The 21143-nt window shown below is 37.0% G+C and overlaps 1 protein-coding gene and 1 long non-coding RNA gene across 7 annotated transcripts in view; one reads left to right on the top strand and one right to left on the bottom strand.

Moving 5' to 3' along the window:
- The window catches only part of Ssh2 (slingshot protein phosphatase 2), a 262197-nt gene that overhangs the window by 165639 nt on the left and 75415 nt on the right, over positions 1–21143 (top strand). The window lies entirely within an intron of this gene.
- LOC124094241 (uncharacterized) overlaps positions 7662–21143 on the bottom strand; it is a 92280-nt gene continuing 78798 nt past the window's right edge. Inside the window, exons 2-3 of the long non-coding RNA XR_006852167.2 lie at positions 12878–12998; positions 7662–8180 (exon numbers count right to left, since the gene is read on the bottom strand). This is a non-coding gene — a long non-coding RNA (uncharacterized LOC124094241). The remainder of the gene's footprint in view (positions 8181–12877; positions 12999–21143) is intronic.

The raw sequence follows: 21143 nt of genomic DNA, 5'->3' as shown, positions 1-21143 counted from the left end.
AGTTCAAAGCCAGGTTCAGTAAAGGCAAGGTGCTAAGAAACTCAGCTTTTTTTTTTTTTCCTTTTTTAAATTTTTTTGTTGTTGTAGATAGAAAGAATGCCTTTATTTGTTTATTTTTATGTGGTGCCAAGGATCGAACCCAGTACCTCACATATGCTAGGCCACTAAGCTATAGCCCCAGCCCGAGACTCTGTCTTTATTTAAAAAAAAAAAAAAAATAGGACTGGGGATGTGGCTCAGTAGTTGAGTGCCCCTGAGCTAAATCTCCAGTACCCCACCCCGCAAAAAAGAGTTGCCTCTGTTATAGAAAACCTACTTGGTACTTTTGCTTGTTTTATACTATATAATATGGTGATCTCATCTTGAACTAGTAGAGCATTTTTAAGGTTCAAACTTCTAAGAGTTTTTATAATGTTATATGAAGAAATTCAGATCTGGATTATCTCTGTATTATATAATTTGTTAGTGACAGAGCAAGAACTCCAGGTCACCTTTCAGTCCCATGCTTTTCCTCTCTACATTTACATGTTGCCCTAAAACAAGTAAAATTCTAAACTTCTCTTAGAAAAACTGTCTAAAGTGGTAAAACCAATTTAAAGGTACTCAGCCATAGGTGAAGTGATTAGAAAACCCTGGTTAGTTGACTTCTGCCCAAGTATGTACCTAATGTTTGCTGTCTTCCCCAAGTCAATGACAATGTGATCTAAGAACTAGAAGTGAAAATAATTTGATTTAGGGATATTTTGAACTTCAATGTTAATAATCCCCTTTTCAAATGGCTGGTTTCTGAATGTAACAGCCACTTTGTCTAATTTTTTAATCATATTTTACTCAGCATCAGTTCCATTTATAGAAGTAGGAAGCAAAGTTAGTCACCCATTATAACATGGCAACTTTTCTGTTGGTTAGGTATAATGTGGATCAAATCTCATTTCCTAGATTACTCTACCAACCCTTTCTGCAGATAGTCTGTGGATCATCTTTAATTCAGGTTCTCTTTTAATTCTCCAGCAGCCAGTTTTTACACAACTCCTGATTTTAGAGATGAGGAAGTCAAGTTCCTGAAAACTCTCTTCTTATAGATGTTCTTTAATAATGGATTATTTAATTTAGTTGAGAGTTAAAGAAATTTAGTGTTACTTGCTTACCAATTCTTCACTAACGTCCTATTCCAATGCAATACAGATGAATTTCTAAAATTCATTTGCCTTCTTTTGATTAAAGTTGTCTTCAGGTTTCCGATTCATCTTTTGCTTGTTACTATGTTCAAAAAACTAAGCTTGCTTTCTTATGGTTTAAAATGGTGGTTTCAGAACTTAGCTACATTATTATTCATTTAACCAGAGTTCATTGGTATACTGTCATATCCTTTGAATCTGGGATAGGAAGGAGGGAAGTCCTTTGTGTAAAAGCATTCTCCTCAGCTGGTCTTCCTTAATGCTGAAAGTTTGCTGCCTGGCAGGAAATGATATAGACATATGTGATAACACAGTGACATGAGAAAGAATTGCTTATAAGGCCCTGGGTTGTCCAAATTAATTGGCTGGCAGCTGGCAGATAGGTTCAGGCAGATTTGATATTCAAATCCAAGGGTTAGCAAACTGAAGAGAAATTTTAGATAATTAAGAAAACTATTTTGAGAAAAGTTTGAGCAAAAGCAGGTGGTATGAAAGTTAAGCTTCCTGGTGCAATGGCTCATGCCTGTAATCCCAGCTACTTGGGAGGCTAAGCCAGGAGGATCATAAATTTGAGGACAGCCTCAGCAACTTAGTGAGTCTCTGTCTCAAAAAAGGCAGGGTGTATATGGCTCAGCAGTAGAGTGCCCCAGGTTCAATTGGGGTAGGGAGCAAAAAGAGAGGGCATGGGAGGAGAAAAAAGAAAAGAGGAAGGGAGAGAAAGGAATGAAAGGAAATAAGTTCATAGCCATGTAAATTCTTTTTTGACCCTCCTGGGAAAAAACCTTAAAGCATTGGTATTTGTTTGAAAGCAAGGACCTGTCAGAATAGTCAGGAGGAACAAAGAAAAAAACATTCTTTGTGATTGGAAGGAATTTGTATATATCAAAGCATTTCTTTCTCTGGTTTTTCTTACAATAGCTCTGTGAAATAAAATTTCCATCATATCAGAAAGACTATTAGACAGCCCCAGATATCTGTCATCTTTCTATTTCCACTAGCTCAGATCAAATCACCCTTCTCTTTTGCCTACAATACCAAAGTAATATCGATCTCCCTATTTCTAAGTCTTACTCTACTTTCCAATCCATTGTTGGAGGAATCTTTCTGGAAATGCAAACTTTTGCTGAGGATAAAGTCCACATTGCTTGGTTGGTGGTGTCAGACCCTTCAAGATCTGTGCAATGCTTACCTCCTCTCATCTTTATTGCAACCTTCCTTCACTTTTTCACCGTACAGTGGGACTGAAGTTGTTTCTGTTTCTCCCTCCAACCAACTGGGCCTTTGTGGGATTTTTTTGTTTTGTTTTGTTTCGGGGAATTAGGGTTAGGGTTAAACTACTTTTCAAGAATACATCTTAGAAAGGTTTCAGCTGAGCTTTTGTACATGCTGCTCCCTCTGCCTGAAAGCATCTTGGTTTTCCTCTCCCAGCCTCCTTTCAGGGAGCTGCCCAGGCTCCAAGACAGATTGCATAGGCAGCCTTCTCTGTAGGAAAAAGAACTCTGAATTTCCTATGTTCTGAAGATGGCAGTGAATTTGTTCGGGTTATTGTTTATTTAACCCTCTGGTATAATATTGCTTTTATCAGAAAGTCCATCCATGATCACCATACAGCAATGCACCCCCTTTTTTTTTTAAGCCTCTTAACTGTTTTCTTCAGAACATTTGTCACTTAACAGTTTACTTATTGTCTCCTTCTACTTCCACCCCACAAAAGTATTAGTCCCTTGACTTTTTCATAAAAGTGAATTGCTATATTCCCAATGCCTAGAATGGCACCTGTTACTTAATACATGGTTGTTGGGTTTTTTTTAACCTTTATTTTTTATTTTTATGTGGTGCTGAGGATCGAACCCAGCACCCCGATGTGCTAGGGGAGCACTCTAATACATTCTTTTTTATTTTTATTTTTTAGTTTTTGGTGGACATAACATCTTTATTTTTTATTTGTATGTGGTGCTGAGGATCGAACCCAGCGTCCCGCACATGCCAGGGGAGCGCGATACTGCTTGAGCCACATCCCCAACTCACTCTAATAAACTTAATAAACACTTGTTGAATGAAATCTATGATGTATTCTTGAAAAGTAGTTTACAAACAAACCTGAGTGAGTTTCAGAATCAACTAGAGCATTTAAGAAAAATATTACCAAATTAGGTTTCATGGAGTAGGTTCTGACATCCACATTTCAAAACCACTGTTAGATTATATAAGTACAGAAAGATTTAATATCTTCTATTTTGCATGAATTACCTGTGAATTGGAACTTTCATGTACTTAACTATAGTTTGATTTCTCTATTTGTAACTTTCTGCTCTGGTTGGTAGTTTTACCAGTGGGAAAATGTGGGTCCTATGAGCTATATGGAATTAACCAAGAAATTAGATTATCAGGTAGTTTTTAGCCTAATGTATTTATATAAACCTACAGATGACAGGCTCCACTGTCATGAAGGAAGAAGAATTATTACATAGGACCTAGCAGAAACTACTGTGTCTGAGTGAGAAGTTTCTAAATTTTTTTTGTAGTCAACTCACACTGAAGGCAGATGTAGAGCAATAACCCATAAGACAGCCAACTTCTCAGAAAAAGGAAGTTCAAGACAATACCAGATATAAGTTTGCAAGTCAGTTCAAAGTTCTTTTGCAAGGGGAAGAAGTCCCCACTAGCATCAGGCATGATTAAAGGCTACAAACAAGAACAAGTAAGGCACCCTCTCTTCTGGTTTTTGTCACACACATGTGGGCTTTCATACCTGCCAGGAGATACCAGAGAACATTTTCATACTTTATTATCTCCTGGAGTATATTTTAACTTTTTTTTTAAGTTATAGATGGAAGCAATACCTTTATTTATTTATTTATTTATTTATTTATTTATTTATTTTTATGTGGTGCTGAGGATCAAACCCAGTGTCTCACACGTGCTAGGCAGACACTCTACCACTGAGCTACAAACACAGCCCCTGTTCTTGAATCTTAAGCAGCCCTGTTATCATTTTCAAATCACATTTATTAAGGACTCTGTATATGGCATTAAAAAACTGGATGCTATATAAAGCAATATGAATGATGATCTCCCTGTACTACCTTACATTCAGAAGCAAACAATTTAGCTGGGTGTGGTGGTGCATTCCTACATCCCAGTGGCGCAGGAAGCTGAGGCAGGAGGATCACAAGTTCAGGGACAGCTCTGGCAACTTAGAGACGTCCTAAGCAATTTAGCAAGACTCTGTCTCAAAATAAAAGATTTTTAAAAGGGCCAATATAAAAATAAACAAAAGGGCTAGGAATGGGCTGGGGATGTGGCTCAAGTGATAGCGCACTCGCCTGGCATGCGCAAGGCACTGGGTTCAATCCTCAACACACATAAAGATAAAATAAAGATATTGTGTCCACCTAAAACTAAAAAATAAATATTTGGGCCAAGGACCTGAACAGACACTTCTCAGAGGGGGACATACAATCAATCAACAAGTACATGAAAAAATGCTCACCATCTCTAGCAGTCAGAGAAATGCAAATCAAAACCACCCTAAGATACCATCTCACTCCAGTAAGATTGGCAGCCATTATGAAGTCAAACAACAAGTGCTGGCGAGGATGTGGGGAAAAGGGTACACTTGTACATTGCTGCTGGGACTGCAAATTGGTGCAGCCAATTTGGAAAGCAGTATGGAGATTTCTTGGAAAGCTGGGAGTGGAACCACCATTTGACCCAGCTATTCCCCTTCTCGGTCTATTCCCTAAAGACCTAAAAAGAGCATGCTACAGGGACACTGCTACATCGATGTTCATAGCAGCACAATTCACAATAGCAAAACTGTGGAACCAACCTAGATGCCCTTCAATAGATGAATGGATTAAAAAAATGTGGCATTTATACACAATGGAGTATTACTCTGCATTAAAAAATGACAAAATCATAGAATTTGCAGGGAAATGGATGGCATTAGAGCAGATTATGCTAAGTGAAGCTAGCCAATCCCTAAAAAACAAATGCCAAATGTCTTCTTTGATATAAGGAGTGTAACTAAGAACAGAGTAGGGACGAAGAGCATGAGAAGAAGATTAACATTAAACTGGGATGAGAGGTGGGAGGGAAAGGGAGAGAGAAGGGAAATTGCATGGAAATGGAAGGAGACCCTCAGGGTTATACAAAATTTCATACAAGAGGAAGTGAGGGGAAAGGGGAAAATAATACAAGGGGGAGAAATGAGTGACAGTAGAGGGGGTAGAGAGAGAAGAGGGGAGGGGAGGGGAGGGGGGATAGTAGAGGATAGGAAAGGCAGCAGAATACAACAGACACTAGCATGGCAATATGTCAATGGATGTGTAACTGATGTGATTCTGCAATTTGTATACAGGGTAAAAATGGGAGTTCATAACCCACTTGAATCAAAGTGTGAAATATGATATATCAAGAACTATGTAATGTTTTGAACAACCAACAATAAAAAATTAAAAAATATATAAAAAATAAATATTAAAAAAAAAGGCTAGAAATGTATCTCCCTGGTAAAGTGCCACTTGGATCAGTCCCCATTACCAAAAACAAACAACAACAAAATTATTTGTGTACACCTAGGAGAATTCACCTAACTAAACAGAAATAAAGTTTAACATACTCCAAAGTAAAGCAGTAGAGCATATGAACAATTGTGTCATCTTTGCTTTTACATGAGTTTTTCTGCACATGATAAGCTTTCTGTTTGGAGTTGGATTGAGAGGACAAGGAAGGCAGCTTGAATCCCCCCAGATTTTTATACAACAGCTTGTACCCTATCTCTTCTCCCACAGGGATGGACTATCTGCTAAGGGGTAAGTAGTGCTGCCAGCAAAGAACCTCAGTAACTTGAGTGGAATCATGGGCAGCCTTAGTTCCTCCTTATTTAAGTAGTAGACATAGTTGATGGCAAAGTATTTTGGGCAGAGGTAGCTCATAAATGAGGAACTTAATCTATGAAACATTGTTTTTCAGCCCTGTGGGTTCTAATTATTGGTTTCTTCACAGCTTACTTTCTCTCAGGCCCCACCCCTCACTGCAGAGAACTTGTTGACAACAGCTCCACTTTTTCAAGTCTTGCAAAGGCAGATGTCTCTGAAAATGTAGCTTACGCAAAACATCTGTGTGCTTGACTCTGTTCCCACGATCGTGTATTTTCCTGTACTGCCTTCTCTCTTTTTAATAATTGAAAACACAGATTAACATCGTTTAAGAAAATTTGCAAAAATAAAAAAATCACCCCCAATAACACCATCTATTATTAATAGCCATTTCCATACTAGCCATAATAGCTTCATAAGTACAGTTTTTTGCCTAGTTATATCCTTTTTCTTAAGCAGAAGTTCAGATATTTTGTCATACAGCCACTTCCCTGTTTTTTTCCTGATTCTAGCATCATCATTTGGTTTTGGTGGTGAGTTAACAAAAGGGCATTGCAGCTTATCAACATACCATCAGCAAGTTCTTGTTTTTATTTTCTGACTTTTGGGACCCAAGTATTCTAGTTTTTGGACTAGATGATGATATGGATGATATCCAGTTTTTATTTTTAAAAGTAAGACATTAATATGTATAGAATTTTTAAAAATAAAAAAATTGAAAAAAATTTTAAAAACCCCTGTCTTCTAGAGACTCAAGAATAGACAAAAACAAAGAGTAATCCTTACATGTATACAATCTCTGTTCTAATTTTAAAAAAAAACTGTGTCTTAATATGTATAGAATTTTAATTCTCTCAACACTTAAAAATTGCCATGGTGGTGAACATCTGTAATCCCAGTGGCTGGGGAGACTGAGACAGGAAGATCTTGAATTTAAAGCCAGCCTCAGCAACAGTGAGGCGCTAAGCAACTCAGTGAGACCCTGTCTCTAAATAAAATACAAAATAGGGGGCTGGGGATGTGGCTCAAGCGGTAGCGCACTCGCCTGGCATGTGTGCAGCCCGGGTTCGATCCTCAGCACCACATACAAAGATGTGTGTCCGCCGAAAACTAAAATAAATAAATATTAAAAAAAAAAGTAGGGCTGGGATGTGGCTCAGTGGTTGAGTGCCCCTGAGTTCAATCTCCAGTACCCCACTCCCCAAAAAATTGTTATTAAATGACATTGACTATTCAAGACAAGTTACAAGTTATGATGCCCATCTCAGAGCAGTCTTTCTTTCTTCCTTTTTTTAAGTTCATTTTTTTGCCCTTTGTTGTGTTGCAAACCTCAACTCTCCCAATATCTGACTAATCTTGTCGGTGGCAGTGCCTTATTTCTGTTTGTCTGCCTCAGAGCTGTTTAGGTCTCATCCTTCATCCTCTTCTTAATAGTGAATAAGACCATTATTATTCTCACTTTCTTATTTGACAAAAGAAAAAATAAAATGGACTGTCTCCTTGTTTGGTTAACATGATTAAATACTGAGTATCTTTAACCACCTTCCTTTTAGTAAGCATGGTTCCCTGTGCTTGAATGTTTTAAAATTAGATCTGTGAGGTGGCCTTCCCTGATAGCTTAGGAAGTCTGTAGGACTTAACATACAGTTTTGCTAGTTGTTTATTTCTGTGTAAGAAGACAAATGACCCTCTTTAGGATTGTGGCTTTCCTTCTAATAAGATAAATTCTGCCTTTGGTAATAAAACTGGTGTTTAAAATAAATTCTTTTGATCCTTATGTTTTTCTGCACCCTGAAGAATTGCTATTGAGGTAGGTTATTGAACCTAGCTCAACCAGGAGCTAAAAGCAATATAAGCAGCAGGTGTGGGATTGTACTCCAATATCTGTTCCTACGTAGGAGCAAATATATTATATGAATTTTAACTCCACAACACATTTCAGACACATGAAAATTAAATTTACTCTTGGATCATTTTGATTTGGACATTTTCCTCTTACTCCAAATCTTAGTTAAAGTATCTGAAATTCTTATAGTTTCACGTTGCCCCATTTTTGTACTACAAAATACTACCTTGGCAATCTCTTGTCTCCTCCTCTCTGATTTCTTCCAATCATTCTCTGGAAAATAGAGAAAAATGTGCTGTAGATCATTGTTTCTTTGAAAATTTGCTTTACAATGTACACTTCATAAATTTGTAAAATAACTGTTACACAATGGATTGGCATCAAGAAAGCCCCAAAAATTAAATTTTCAAGGAACAAGAAAGAGTAAAGTTTTCATCTGAAATGGTGGGACAATCTATAATAATTCTGGGAGGGGGAAAAGTATAGGAAGCAAGGGACATCAGGTTGATTAAAAATTGTGAACTAATTAAGAACAGCAATTGCTACTTTATTTCTTTTTCCTTTGACAAATCATTAAATCATCATTTGGACTTTACTCTTTTGCTCTTTTTTTCCTTCCTCGTGCCCCTCCTCCTTAATCATCATTATCTTTTGTATTGCAAAAGTTAATTGTTCTTAATTGGAGTAATTAGGTAAAAGAAAAACATAAATGGCATCCAAATTGGAAAAGAGGAAGTCAGATTATCCTTGTTTGCAAATGATGTGATCTTTTATATTTAAAAAAAAAAAAAAACCTAAAGATGCCACCAGAAAACTGTTAGAACTGATAAATTCATAAAAGTTGCAGGATATAATATCAACTTACAAAAATCAATGATGTTTCAATACATTAATAACCAGCTAGCTGAAATAGAATCAAGAAAGCAATCCCATTTACAATAGCTACCCCAAAACTAAAATACATAGGAAGAAGTTTAAGAAGGTAAAGTAACTCTACAATAAAAACGTATCAAAGAAATTGGAGAGAACGCACAAAAGAAAAATGGTATCTGATGTTCATGGATTAGAAAAATTAATATTGTTAAAATGTCCACCTTGGGGACTGAGGTTGTGGCTCAGTGGAAGACTACTTGCCTCAAACATGTGAGGCACTGGGCTCCATTCTCAGCACTGTATATAAATAAAAAATAAAGGTCCATCAACAAGTAAAATAAGTAAATAAAATGTAAAAACAAATACAAATGTCTGTGTTTGCTCTGGGGCTGGAGCTCAGTGATAGTGTACTTGTCTGGCATGTGTGAGGCTCTGGGTTCAATTCTCAGCACTACATATCAATAAATAAAATAAAGGTCTATCAACAACTAAAAAATAAAAATAAAAAGTCCATGTTACCCAAAACCACCTATTGATTGAATTCAATTTCTTATAAAAATACCAAGGACATTCTTCATAGAAAATTTTTTTTAAAAATCCTAAAATTCATATGGCCCCAAATAGCCAAAACAATCCTAAGCAAAAAGAACAAAGCTGGTAGTATCACAATACCTGAATTTAAAACATACTACAATGCTATAGTAACCAAAACAGCATGGTATTGGCAAAAAAGAGTTAACTGTTTTTACAAGTGTCAGAACCTAACCACTGGCCCCTTTTGAATTTCACTGTACATTGGTATATGGCCAGGGAGCTCTGTAATATGCATTACAACCATAAAAAAAAAAAAAAGGAATTTTCCAAGGGACTTTAAAATTCAGGCAGTTTAGGGCTAGTTAAGAAAATCAAGCAATAGATTTTAAAGAGATTTAACATTTTGCCATGCCTTTTTCTGTCTCATTGGTTTAATATTTTTGAATTAGTATTTTTGAGGGAGTTTTAAGACGGCCTGTTGGAAAATCATTTCATTTCCTTAGGCAAGGTAGAGAATAACTATGGAAGAAATTGTTTGGCAAAGAGTGCTGATAAGACAGGTGTTTTGCAGACTGGATTAAATTTTTATAGCCAGTGAATTTTGAGAAGTTAGTTGTAAGACTGCAGTAAAGTAGCACTGAACTGACTCCATTAAAAAAAAAAAACAAAATCCTTGGGTTTCTTATGTTTGAGAGCTCACTTTTAGAACCCTTTTGGTACCTGGAAGGGTAAGCTACAATGGGACTATAATGTCCAAGAACTCAGAAGCCAGGGAATGGGGTTTAAAAATGACAAAAAACTTAAAAGTAACTCTAAATTTTGATCCTTCACTGTCATTCACTGATTGTATCATCGGTAAGCTTAAACAGGTTATTCTCAAAACCTTTGTATTCTCATATATTTAATTGAAGAGCAGAGATGATTTAATTAAGTTAAAACCTTACAGTCAATTCTTTGGCTCTGTTACTTGAAAATCATTGACAAACTTATGGTGAAGAGGAGCTTCAGAGGAGTGGAAAGACAATAAGATGGCAGCTGGTAGGAAAATTGACTGGCCAGAAAAGAAAATGGGGACACCAAGTATAGAACTTCCTCTTTTTTTTTTGGGACATGAAATCTTTATTTTATTTTTTAATGTGGGGCTGAGAATCAAACCCAATGCCTCACACATGCTAGGCAAGTGCTCGACGACCACTGAGCCACAAACCCAGCTCCTAGACTTCTTTTAAAGTAATCAAGAAAATTTAGAAGAGAAAATAGGATCAAGTTAAGATTTTTTGTTTGTTTGTTTTCTTTTGTTTTAAGGATGTGAGAGACCAGACTTATTCATTTGGGGAGAAGTAGTCATTAGAGAGATAAAAGTGACTTTGGAAGGAATGGAGTCTAGGACACAAATGAAAGGATTAACTTTTGACAGCTGGACACATTACTCTCAGATGGAGAAGCACAGTAATATTAGCTAGCCACCATTTCCTTGGTATTATACAAGGTCAGGTTAACTATGGAGAGTTGAAGGAAGTAGGAGTCCAGAGTGGGGAGTTTGGGGAATAACATGGGAAGGGAGCTTTCCAGAGATGTCAATGTACCGCTGGGTTAACTCAGTGTTTTTGCTGTTGTGTCTGGTATCTTTGTTATTGAGACCATGAGTGTGCTGTGACTTCCAGAGGTGTTATTTCATAATCCCCTTCAATTACTTTCATGTACTCAATATATATTTATTGACTGTCAGGCAGTATGCTAGACATTAGAGAACACTAGACAAGATGGTTAAAGTTTTTCTGCCAAGAAGCCCACTCCTCAGACAGATAATAAATAATTCACTAGCCACGCATGATGACACACATCTGTAATCCCAGCTACTCAGGAGGCTATGCCAGGAGGATCAGAAGTCTGAGGCCAGCCTGGGCTACTTAATGAAACCCTTTCTCAAATAAAAAGGGCTGGGGGTATAGCTCAGTGGTAGAGCACACCTGGGTTCAACCTCCAGTAACACAGGGAAAAAACAAAACAACCTCATTGAATCCTACAGTTTTAAGCTGTAGTATTATGAAGGGAATTCAGGAGCAAGGAGAATAAATTATAGGGAAACCAACTAGGAAATAGGACATGAGATAGTTAATTAGGAAAGAAAGAAAAGTCCAAAAAACAGTTGGCCGCCTGGAAAAAATTGAGGAACTAAAGGGACTAGGAGTCTCCTTCAGGTTGAAAGGGGATTGAACACATCGGAGTCACAAAGAGAAACAGGTTGGTTGTTGCCACAAAATATGAGTTGTTTTTGTTTTTTTTTTTTTCCCTGAAATCAAATCCATTACCATTGCCTGTTACCGGGGTACACATCTGTAATCCCAGAGACTCTGGAGGCTGAGGTAGGGAAATCACAAGTTCAAAGCCAGTCTCAGCAACTTAACAAGGCCCTAACCAAATTAGTGAGACCCTATCTCAAAATAAAAAATCAAAAAGGGCTTGGGATGTACCTGAGTGGTACAATGCCACTGGGTTAAATCCTCAGTACCCCCCACCCAGAGTTCATCAACATCTCATGGTCTCCAGAGAGACCCTGGGAATTAGAAGTCTCAGAGTCTAGGTAAAGGTCTTTGAGGATCAGAAAGATGAGACGCTTGGTGGCAAAGCTCTTAGAGATTCTATTGTTCATATAAATGAACATCTAAGATTGTAGTAAGGGGCTGGGGTTGTGACTCAATGGTAGAGCGCTCGCCTACCATGTGCAAGGCCCTGGGTTCGATTCTCAGCACCACATAAAAATAAAATAAATAAAATAAAGATATTGTGTCCAACTACTACTAAAAAAATAAAAACATAAAAAAAATAAAAAGATTGAAGTAAGAACCAGAGTGAAGAGAGAGTGAGCCAGGATAAGGGATAAGTAAGCAATAGCAACAAGAATGTCAAAAAGTGACAACAACAAAATGAAGATGACCTGAACCTCAGAAGAGGCTTTTCCAAGGGTAAAAGAGAAAGGGTCTGAAAGCAGTGTTTGACATTTCAGGTTAAATAAAGACTAACTTGCATTCCTTCTGCAGGTGTGTTTTAAATACCTAAGAAGGCATTTGTTTAATCATGTAAATGAAATGATTTTTCAAATGCTGAACAGTGTTAATCTTTTGTTTTATTCCCACATCTACTTGAAATTTAGTGCCAAGTAATGTTGGGTCATGTCTCTTAGTAACCAATAAGTAACCAGTATATGTAACATTTTAAATACTGGGGGGAAACTGTGCAGGTCATTTACTTTTGGGTCAGAGAGCTTTAAATTTTTTTTCTTCCAAAAGAAAAGTGTCCAAATCTAGAATTTAGAACCAAGAAGCTTTGTTAATTCAGCCTGTCATGGAAATGTACTTTTTTGATCTGAGACAGTTTCTCCTCTTCTTGAAGGAGGATCTTCTAAACAAAATTCCCTACCAGTCATTGAGGAAGTTCCTTGAGACTAACTCATTCATGGGCATCTAAGTGTGTTGTTGTTGGTGTTTGTGGTGGTGATGGTGGTATTTGGGAGGGTTAGTTTTTGGACAACTATTGAAGACAAGACTGAGGCTGAGTCTCACCAGGGCAGCTGCAGAGAGGGAAACTAGAAAGGCAGCAGTGCTGTCATGGGAGGTCTAGACTTAGCTCAAACTCAGAAGTTTGGGAGTCAGGCAGTTGTGGAAGTTCAGGATTGGTGGCAACCTAGAAAAAAACAGAGAATATATGTTCTTCTCGAAGGTATTTTGTCATCAAAGTTATTTTAAATCTGTGCTGGCCTAACAAAATGTGCTGAACTAGGTCTACCGGTGACCATTTGATGCCCTGTCCTAGACCCTTTTCAGAACCATCCACCTCTGACATTTGATTATTTGGTAGTATTTTATTTTATTTTTTAATATTTATTTTTTAGTTTTCGGCAGACACAACATCTTTGTATGTGGTGCTGAGGATCGAACCCGGGCTGCACGCATGCCAGGCGAGCGTGCTACCACTAGAGCCACATCCCCAGCCCTTTGGTAGTATTTTAAAAACCTAAACCAAAAGCTAAATGCTTTGTATCTCTGAAAGGAGATCAAGTGTATATGTAGCCATTTAGCTTCTAGAAGAAAATGCTTTTAGCCTCAGAGAAGACTGAAAAGGAACCAAGGACTGGGCAGGCAGCCACTTTTTGCCCATGTAGGCTTTCCTGTATTTCTTTGTAGATTCTGTGATCCTCCTCACATTTTATTTTTGAGACCTAGATTTTAATATGGGGAGGTGCGGGACTGGGGATATAGCTTAGTAGTAGAGTGCTTGCCTAGCATTTGCAAGGCCATGAGTTCAATCCCCCAATGTTTAGTTTTATTTGATTTTTTGATACCAGGAATTTTACCCAGGGTGCTTAATCAATGAGCCACATCTCAAGCTCTTTCTTATATTTTATTTAAGAGTCTCACTGAGTTGCTTAGGGCCTCATTAAGTTGCTGAGGCTGACTTTGAACTCATGATCCTCCTGTCTCAGCCTCTCAAGCTGCTGAGATTACAGACGTGTGCCACCATACTTGGCCAGCCCCACAATATTTAATATCTAAGAAACTTACTAAAGGAAAAAGAAGCAACTTTAAGAGACAGGATGAAAGTATGTGCCTCATGAGAATATGTCTCAATCTTTTCCCACTCAGATCTGAACTTTTGTCTTCAGGAAATGGTGAAAAAATAGAACAAACACCATACCAGGCTTTGCAGTGAAATCCTGCCTTTGTTCTCTTGGGGTGAATTGACTTGATGTGTTTTTAACTGCTATTTGCTTCAGCCTATTAAGTCAGCAACATATCATATTATAATAACATCTAACATAGGATAAAGGGTTAAAGTGCCAGCCTGAGTGTCAGATAACATGGGGGATTAATTCTGGCTCTCCTGATGACTAGCTGTGTGATTTGGGGCAAGGAATTAAATTAATTAATTAATTAATTAATTTAATTAATTTAATTAAATTCTCAACAGTTAATATGACTGTACCCCACTATGCCTATTCCTTTTGGTTATTTGCCTAAGATTTAGAGTTCCAGGGAAAAATGTGAGACAGGCTAGACCTAAACTACATTCCAGCTTCTTGCAAAGCCCCAGTTCAAAATCTGGAGGCCACCAAGTCCACATATATCCAGAAGAGGACTGGGGTGATATTAGAAAAGAGAGATCTGTTGTTGGACCCAAAATACAAAATAGCAAATGTCAAACCAAATGTGCCCCATCTATGAAAATTGAATGATTGAATTGTATGACTGACCAATGTTAAAATCATTGTTTCTATCAAACCTTTTTAAGATGCAAATAGTTGAGGCAAAAATTTTAACAAGTCTAATCAGTTTATAAACATTCAAAATCAACAGAATAAAAGGAATTTTCTAGGGTTTTTTGCTTGTTTGTTTATTTTGTCTCCCATTTATGATCTGTAGGAAAAGACCAGGAATGTTAGTTGTGGCTGGAATTTGTCTCTTGTCCTTGAACAAACAGACCTTTTTCTTTTCCCCCACTTCAACCATAGAAAATTAGGAAAGAGGAAAGCAAATAACTGCACCTTTGGAGTACAGTTGTGTGGAGCATTGTGCAACAGAGTTAAGGGGAAGATTAGCTGGAACTAAAATGGCCTGATGGTTGTAGTTAATGAATAAGAACTAGAATCCTAAGCCTTTCTCTGCTTTGCCAGTAATTGGTCTACTGATGTACCTTTGTTTGAGTGCTGATAAAGAGAGAAATAATCCTGCTGCCTGTATTCATAGGCATGTGTCTGGAAGTTAATACTCTAGGGAAGATGATTCCAGGTATGACTTGATGCTCTGATATTGTCAAATGAATGTTTGGCAATGTGTGGTAGGAGTGGAATGTTTAATTATGGAAAACAGTATAAGATATATGTGGTGGTACACGCCTGTAATCCCAGCCACTCTGGATGCTAAGGCAGGAGATTGCAAGTTCAAAGCCAGATTCAGCAATTTAATGAGGCCCTAAGCAACTTAGCAAAACACAGTCTCAACATAAAAAGTAAAAAGGGTAGGAGATATGGCTCAGTAGTGGCTAAGTGCCCCTAGGTCAATCCCTGGTACCAAAAAGAGAAAAAGCAGTATTATATTTGGGTTGGATTGTCTCCCATTGTGATCTAAATTCCTTTAGGAATTAAAAAGTCAAGTTTTCCTCATTACCTGAAAAAATGCTTTTTGACATTGTGCAGCCATATTTCATACATCAAGGCACAATGATGTACCTTCTTTTCTCTCCTGTTTTGAATAGCTGAACTTCAGTAGGCATCTATATTGACAGTTCTGTAGTCCCTTGACCTCTGGTCTGTTATTTAAAATTTCTTGTTATAAAATTCCCTTTCATAATAAGAGACCCAGAATAGCTAAAGAAATCCTTAGCAAGAAGAGTGAAGCAGGTGGCATCACTATACCAGACCATAACCTATACTACAGGGCAATAGTAACAAAAATAGCATGGTATTGGCACCAAAATAGATCAGTAGACCAGTGGTACAGAATAGAGGACACAGAGACTACCCTCACAATTACAGTTGTCTTGTATTAGAAAGAGGTGCCAAAAACATACATTGGAGAAAAGATAGCCTCTTCAACAAATGGTGCTGGGAAAACTGGAAATCCATATGCAACAAAAATGAAATTAAGCCTGTATCTCTCACCATGCACAAAACTCAACTCAAAGTGGATCAAGGACCTAGAAATTAAACCAGAGACCCTGCACCTATTAGAAAAAAAAGTAGGTCTAAATCTCCATTATGTCAGATTAGGCCCCAACTTCCTTAATAAGACTCCTATAACACAAGAATTAAAATCAAGAATCAATAAGTAGGATGGATTTGAACTAAAAAGCTTCTTCTCAGCAAAAGAAACAATCAGGTGAATAGAGGGCCTACATCTTGGGAGCAAATTTTTACCACTTGCACATTGGATAGAGCACTAATCTCTAGGGTATATAAAGAACTCAAAAAAACTAAACACCAAAAAAATGAATAAAATGAATAACCCAATCAGTAAATGGGCCAAGGACCTGAACAGAAACTTCTCAGAAGACAATTATAATCAATCAACGAATATATGAAAAAAAAAATGTTCAGCATCTCTAGCAATTAGAGAAATGCAAATCAAAACTGATTTCATCTCACTCCAGTCAGAATGGCAGCTATCAAGAACACAAATAATAAGTATTGGCGAGGATGTGGGGGAAAAGGCACAACCATACTTTTCTGGAGGGACTGCAAATTGGTGCAGCCAATCTGGAAAGCAATATGAAGATTCCTTGGAAAGCTGGGAATGGAACCACCAGTTGACCCAGCTATCCCTCTCCTTGGTCTATACCCAAAGGATTAAAAAACAGCATACCACAGAGACACAGCCACATCAATGTTTATATTTATAGCAGCACAGTTCACAATAGCTAAATTGTGGAACCAACCTAGATGCCTTTCAGTAGATGAATGGATAAAGAGAATGTGGTATATATACATAATGGAATGTTACTCAGCAATACGAGAGAATAAAATCATGGCATTTGCAGGTAAATGGATGGAGTTGGAGAATATAATGCTAAGTGAAGTTAGCCAATCCCAAAAGACCAAATGCTGAATGTTTTCTGTGATATAAGGAGGCTGATTCATAGTTGGGTTGGGAGGGGGAGCATGGTAGAAATAGATGAACTCTAGACAGGGAAAGGGGGTGGGAGGGGAAAGGAGGGAACATGGGGTTAGAAATGATGGTGGAATGAGATGGACATCATTATCTAAACTATATGTATGAAAATAGGAATGGTGTGAAGACACTTTTTATACAACCAGAGATATGAAATATTGTGCTCTATATGTGTAATATGAATTGTAATGCATCCCACTGTCTTATATAAAAAATTAGAATAAAAATTTTTACAAAAGAACATTCTGCTTGAAGAGTAAACTATTCAGCATACTACAATGATGCAGCCACATCAATGTTTATAGCAGCTCAATTCACAATAGCTAAACTATAGAACCAACCTAGGTGCTCTTCAACAGAAGTAACTGGATGGAACTGGAGAATATTATGCTAAGTGAAATAAGTCAATCCCAAAGAACCAATGGCTGAATGTTTTCTCTGATATGCGGATGCTAATTCACTGTAAGGGTAGAGGGGAGAATAGAGGTATTTTGGACTAGACCAAGGGGAGTGAAGGGAGGTGAGGGGATATGGGGGAAGGAATGATAGTAGAATAAATTGGACATTATTACCCTATGTGCATGTATGAGTACATGACCTGTGTAACTCTACATCATGTACAACCAGACGAATGAGCAGATATACTCCATTTGTGTATGATGTGTCTGTCATGTATAACTAATTAGAACAAATAAAAAATATATTTTAAAAATTCCATTTCATTATGATATGGTCACACTAAGTGAGGGCATGAATACTTTTTCCGTTTAGTGGGATTGGCAGAGGCTTCCCTAGCACTTCAAGTCTGAAAGTTAAATAATAAGCAGGGAAAGTTTATGAGGAGAGGGAAAGTAAAATGTTGGCTAGGTGGAATGTATTTGAAAGTTTCCTCTAGGTCAATATTCTTTAAGGCAAAAATAGATTATGTGTCTTTTAATTTAACATAAATGCCAACCAACCAACTCTGTGTGATAATATTATGTATAGTCAGTATTACAAAATAATTTACCTATAAATTTTGGCTTCAGGCAGGAATACCAAACAAACTAGGGAATTCAGCATTACAAACATTATAAACATGAGATCTACTTTCTTAATTTTAACTTTGAGATAAAAGTATTACATTCCCTTTCTGAAACTTGCCTTCTCATAGTAAACTATCACATGTATTGCATGCATTTAAAACAGTAGATTTTCTATTCTGATTTTCAGCAGTTTGGTCAGGTGTGTTGTTGCTTTGTTTTGCTTCTTTAACCTTCCTGCTGGTCATGGATGATCACCCTGATTACATTCCTCAAAGATCATTCCAATGTTATAATAATTAAGTTTTTCTTCTCTGAGTTGACCTTTTCCTTTACACTTTGCCTGAGAAGCAACTACCAGTTAATGATAGTAAGACTTGAGGAAGTGATTTGATCATAAGGGAATGATACAGAAAGCTTCTCAGATATATTAAAAGCACAGTGCTCTTTCCTTCATTTTTGAGACTAAAATGCTACTATCATTCCTAGCAGAGATTACAGTTCCTAACTGCCCATCTCAACTGGATTCATTTCTCATTCCAGATGTTCTTCATTTCCCTCAGTATAATCTATTTATGACCTTTGGCGGGTGGGAGGAATGAGAAGAGTTGAGGTCTGAATTGATTTCAGTCCTTTTCTCTCACTCTGTACTCTCTTTTAAATTTTTTTTTTCAAAAAGCCATGTAAGGAGGACACTGTATCTCATCTACAGTAAACTGTTTCCTAAAGCTAGAGCAACATAGAAAGAAGCAAGTGATTTCAAGGCAGGTCTTGGTTTGAATCCTTGCTGTGAGGCTTCCTAGCCACTTAGACTCTCGCATGTAAATTAGGAATAAAAATAGTACCTACTTCATAGGTTTATCGTGAAGGGTAAATGAAGTACTCAATGCCTAGCATACAGTAGGCATCTAGTCAAGTTAACTATTATTAGCTCTTTTCACTTATCTAACCAGAGATGCCTTTTCCGTTGTTGAGCAAGTGATTTTATGGCAAAGAGAGGAATAGACATTCTTCAGTTATGTGCTAATAAAGACTCCAGAGGACCTCAATATCATTCTGTTAGAAAGGTGATCCTCTAAGTGTTGTTTTCCTATAAGCAATTATTCATTTTTCATCTTTATATCATAAGAGTAGCATTCTCTTTATCTTGTTTCTTCTTTAATATAAGGGTTCTTTAGTCTTTGGGGTTTATCTTTGACTTAGGCATCTATGCTCACATCACTCTGTAGAGTTAATTGAAGTCTTGTTTCTGGGCCAGACTATAAAGAACTTGCCAATTCAGAAAATGTGAATAAGTTTTCACTTTCCCTTGTAAAGAACAGATTTTTAATTAGAGAACAATTCTATCAGTTGTTCTCTTCAGGCAGCTCTTTCAGAAAATCTGATATTTACTTCAATAAATCTTTGAATATTCTGGCAGGATATGCTAAGCTTTTACCTTAAACTGAAGTATCTGAGATGAAATTTATTGCAAACAAAGCATTTCATTTTCAAGTTGAATTTGATCTACCTAAATTTGAGAGTTGTGAACTTTGATTTTTACTTCCATGCCACTGTGCTTCCATCCTATCTTTGATAGTATGTATAGAGCTTCCAACTTTTTTCAATGATGATAAAGGATTTTTTTTAATATTTGTTTTTTAGTTTTCAGTGGACACAACATCTTTATTTTATTTTTATGTGGTGCTGAGGATCGAACCCAGTGCCCCGCTCATGCCAGGCAAGCACGTTACCGCCTGAGCCACATCCCCAGCCCCGAAAAAGGATTTTTTAAAAATATTTTTTTAATTAAAGATGGACACAATGCCTTTTATTCATTCATTCATTCATTCATTCATTATGTGGTGCTGAGGATCGAACCCAGGGCCTCGCACATGCTAGATGAGCACTGTACTGCTGAGCCGCAACCCCAGCCCCATGATAAAGGAATTTAATAATCAGCCACACTCTCATTCCTGGTCTCCTTTTGACCAGCATTCTGTCACCTTTATGATAACGGAGGGGCCATAATTTGAGGCCATGGAATAAAGATGACTGATTATAGCATCCAGAGGTATATGCCATGGTTCTCTGGGAGCCTGTATCAAAACCTAGTAACTGCCTCGTATCTCAGCTGTGTCTGCTGGGCATTTTGTTATGTCAGAAAAGTGTGCTGAGATTTGTGAAATAATTCAAATAGGAGAGTTCTTTTTCTTTATTTCTTATGTGAGTGTGATTGTTGGTGTTATCTTTATAATTTTTGGAGTCTAGTCAGCTTTGAATTAACCAAGGGCCCTTGTCTACCACCCCAGCTCTCATCTTGTTTTGAAAGTACTACATATATTTTAAAGAACACATTTAAATACAGTTTACATAAATATGCTTAAAAGCATAAGCATCAGAAGTATGTAAGGACAATATTACAGAACTCTCAAAACCAGGAAGTTAATTCTTAAACTTTCTTTGCCAAAGAGAAACTACCTCTATCCCACAAAAGGAATGACTGAGTATGCTCATCTGTTTTAAGCTCTCAACAAATATACTTCATTTTTAGATGTAGAGAACGGTTTTATTTACTGAAAACCAAAGTGCTAAAAGCTGTTATTTTTTCCTGGTGAATAGGTAGATTATTTAGCCTTTATTTTTAAAAGTATTTTCATTTAGTAAAGCGGAAGGCTGCTGTGTTGGCAGAAATGTGAATTTCATTTCCTGTCTGTGGTATACCCCACTCATCCTGTCACTCAGACATTTTGTTTTAGGTTGTTCCTGTAATGTGAGTGGAATGGTGGCCCACAGCAGGGTAGCATGTGCACACCACCATATAACAAGAGACAAGGCTTGTGCAATAAACCACAAGAGAGCAATGCTTTATTTAAAGATGAAAACAAAAAAAAAAAAAATCAAGGCAGCCCCTCCAAGTCAACATGCAGATTATTTTAAAGTGGCATCTATAGATTGCTGTTTTGTAAGATATGTTTCAATCTAGTTGGCAGGTTACCTGAAAAGTTTTATCAGCTTCATGCCACTTTATTAAAGGATAAAATTGAGTCAACAACTGACAGCATTGAACAGGTGATTTACATTTGCCGATTAATTTATCATCATACATTTATTTTATAGCTCACTAATCTGTCCTATGCATTGAATTCTATATTGCTTTTTAT

Source organism: Marmota monax, unplaced genomic scaffold (genome assembly GCF_021218885.2).
Source record: "Marmota monax isolate L192 unplaced genomic scaffold, Marmota_monax_Labrador192_F-V1.1 WCK01_AAM20220418_F8-fsc00138, whole genome shotgun sequence".
Taxonomy (NCBI): Eukaryota; Metazoa; Chordata; class Mammalia; order Rodentia; family Sciuridae; genus Marmota; species Marmota monax.
This window is presented reverse-complemented; position numbering and strand designations above follow the sequence as displayed.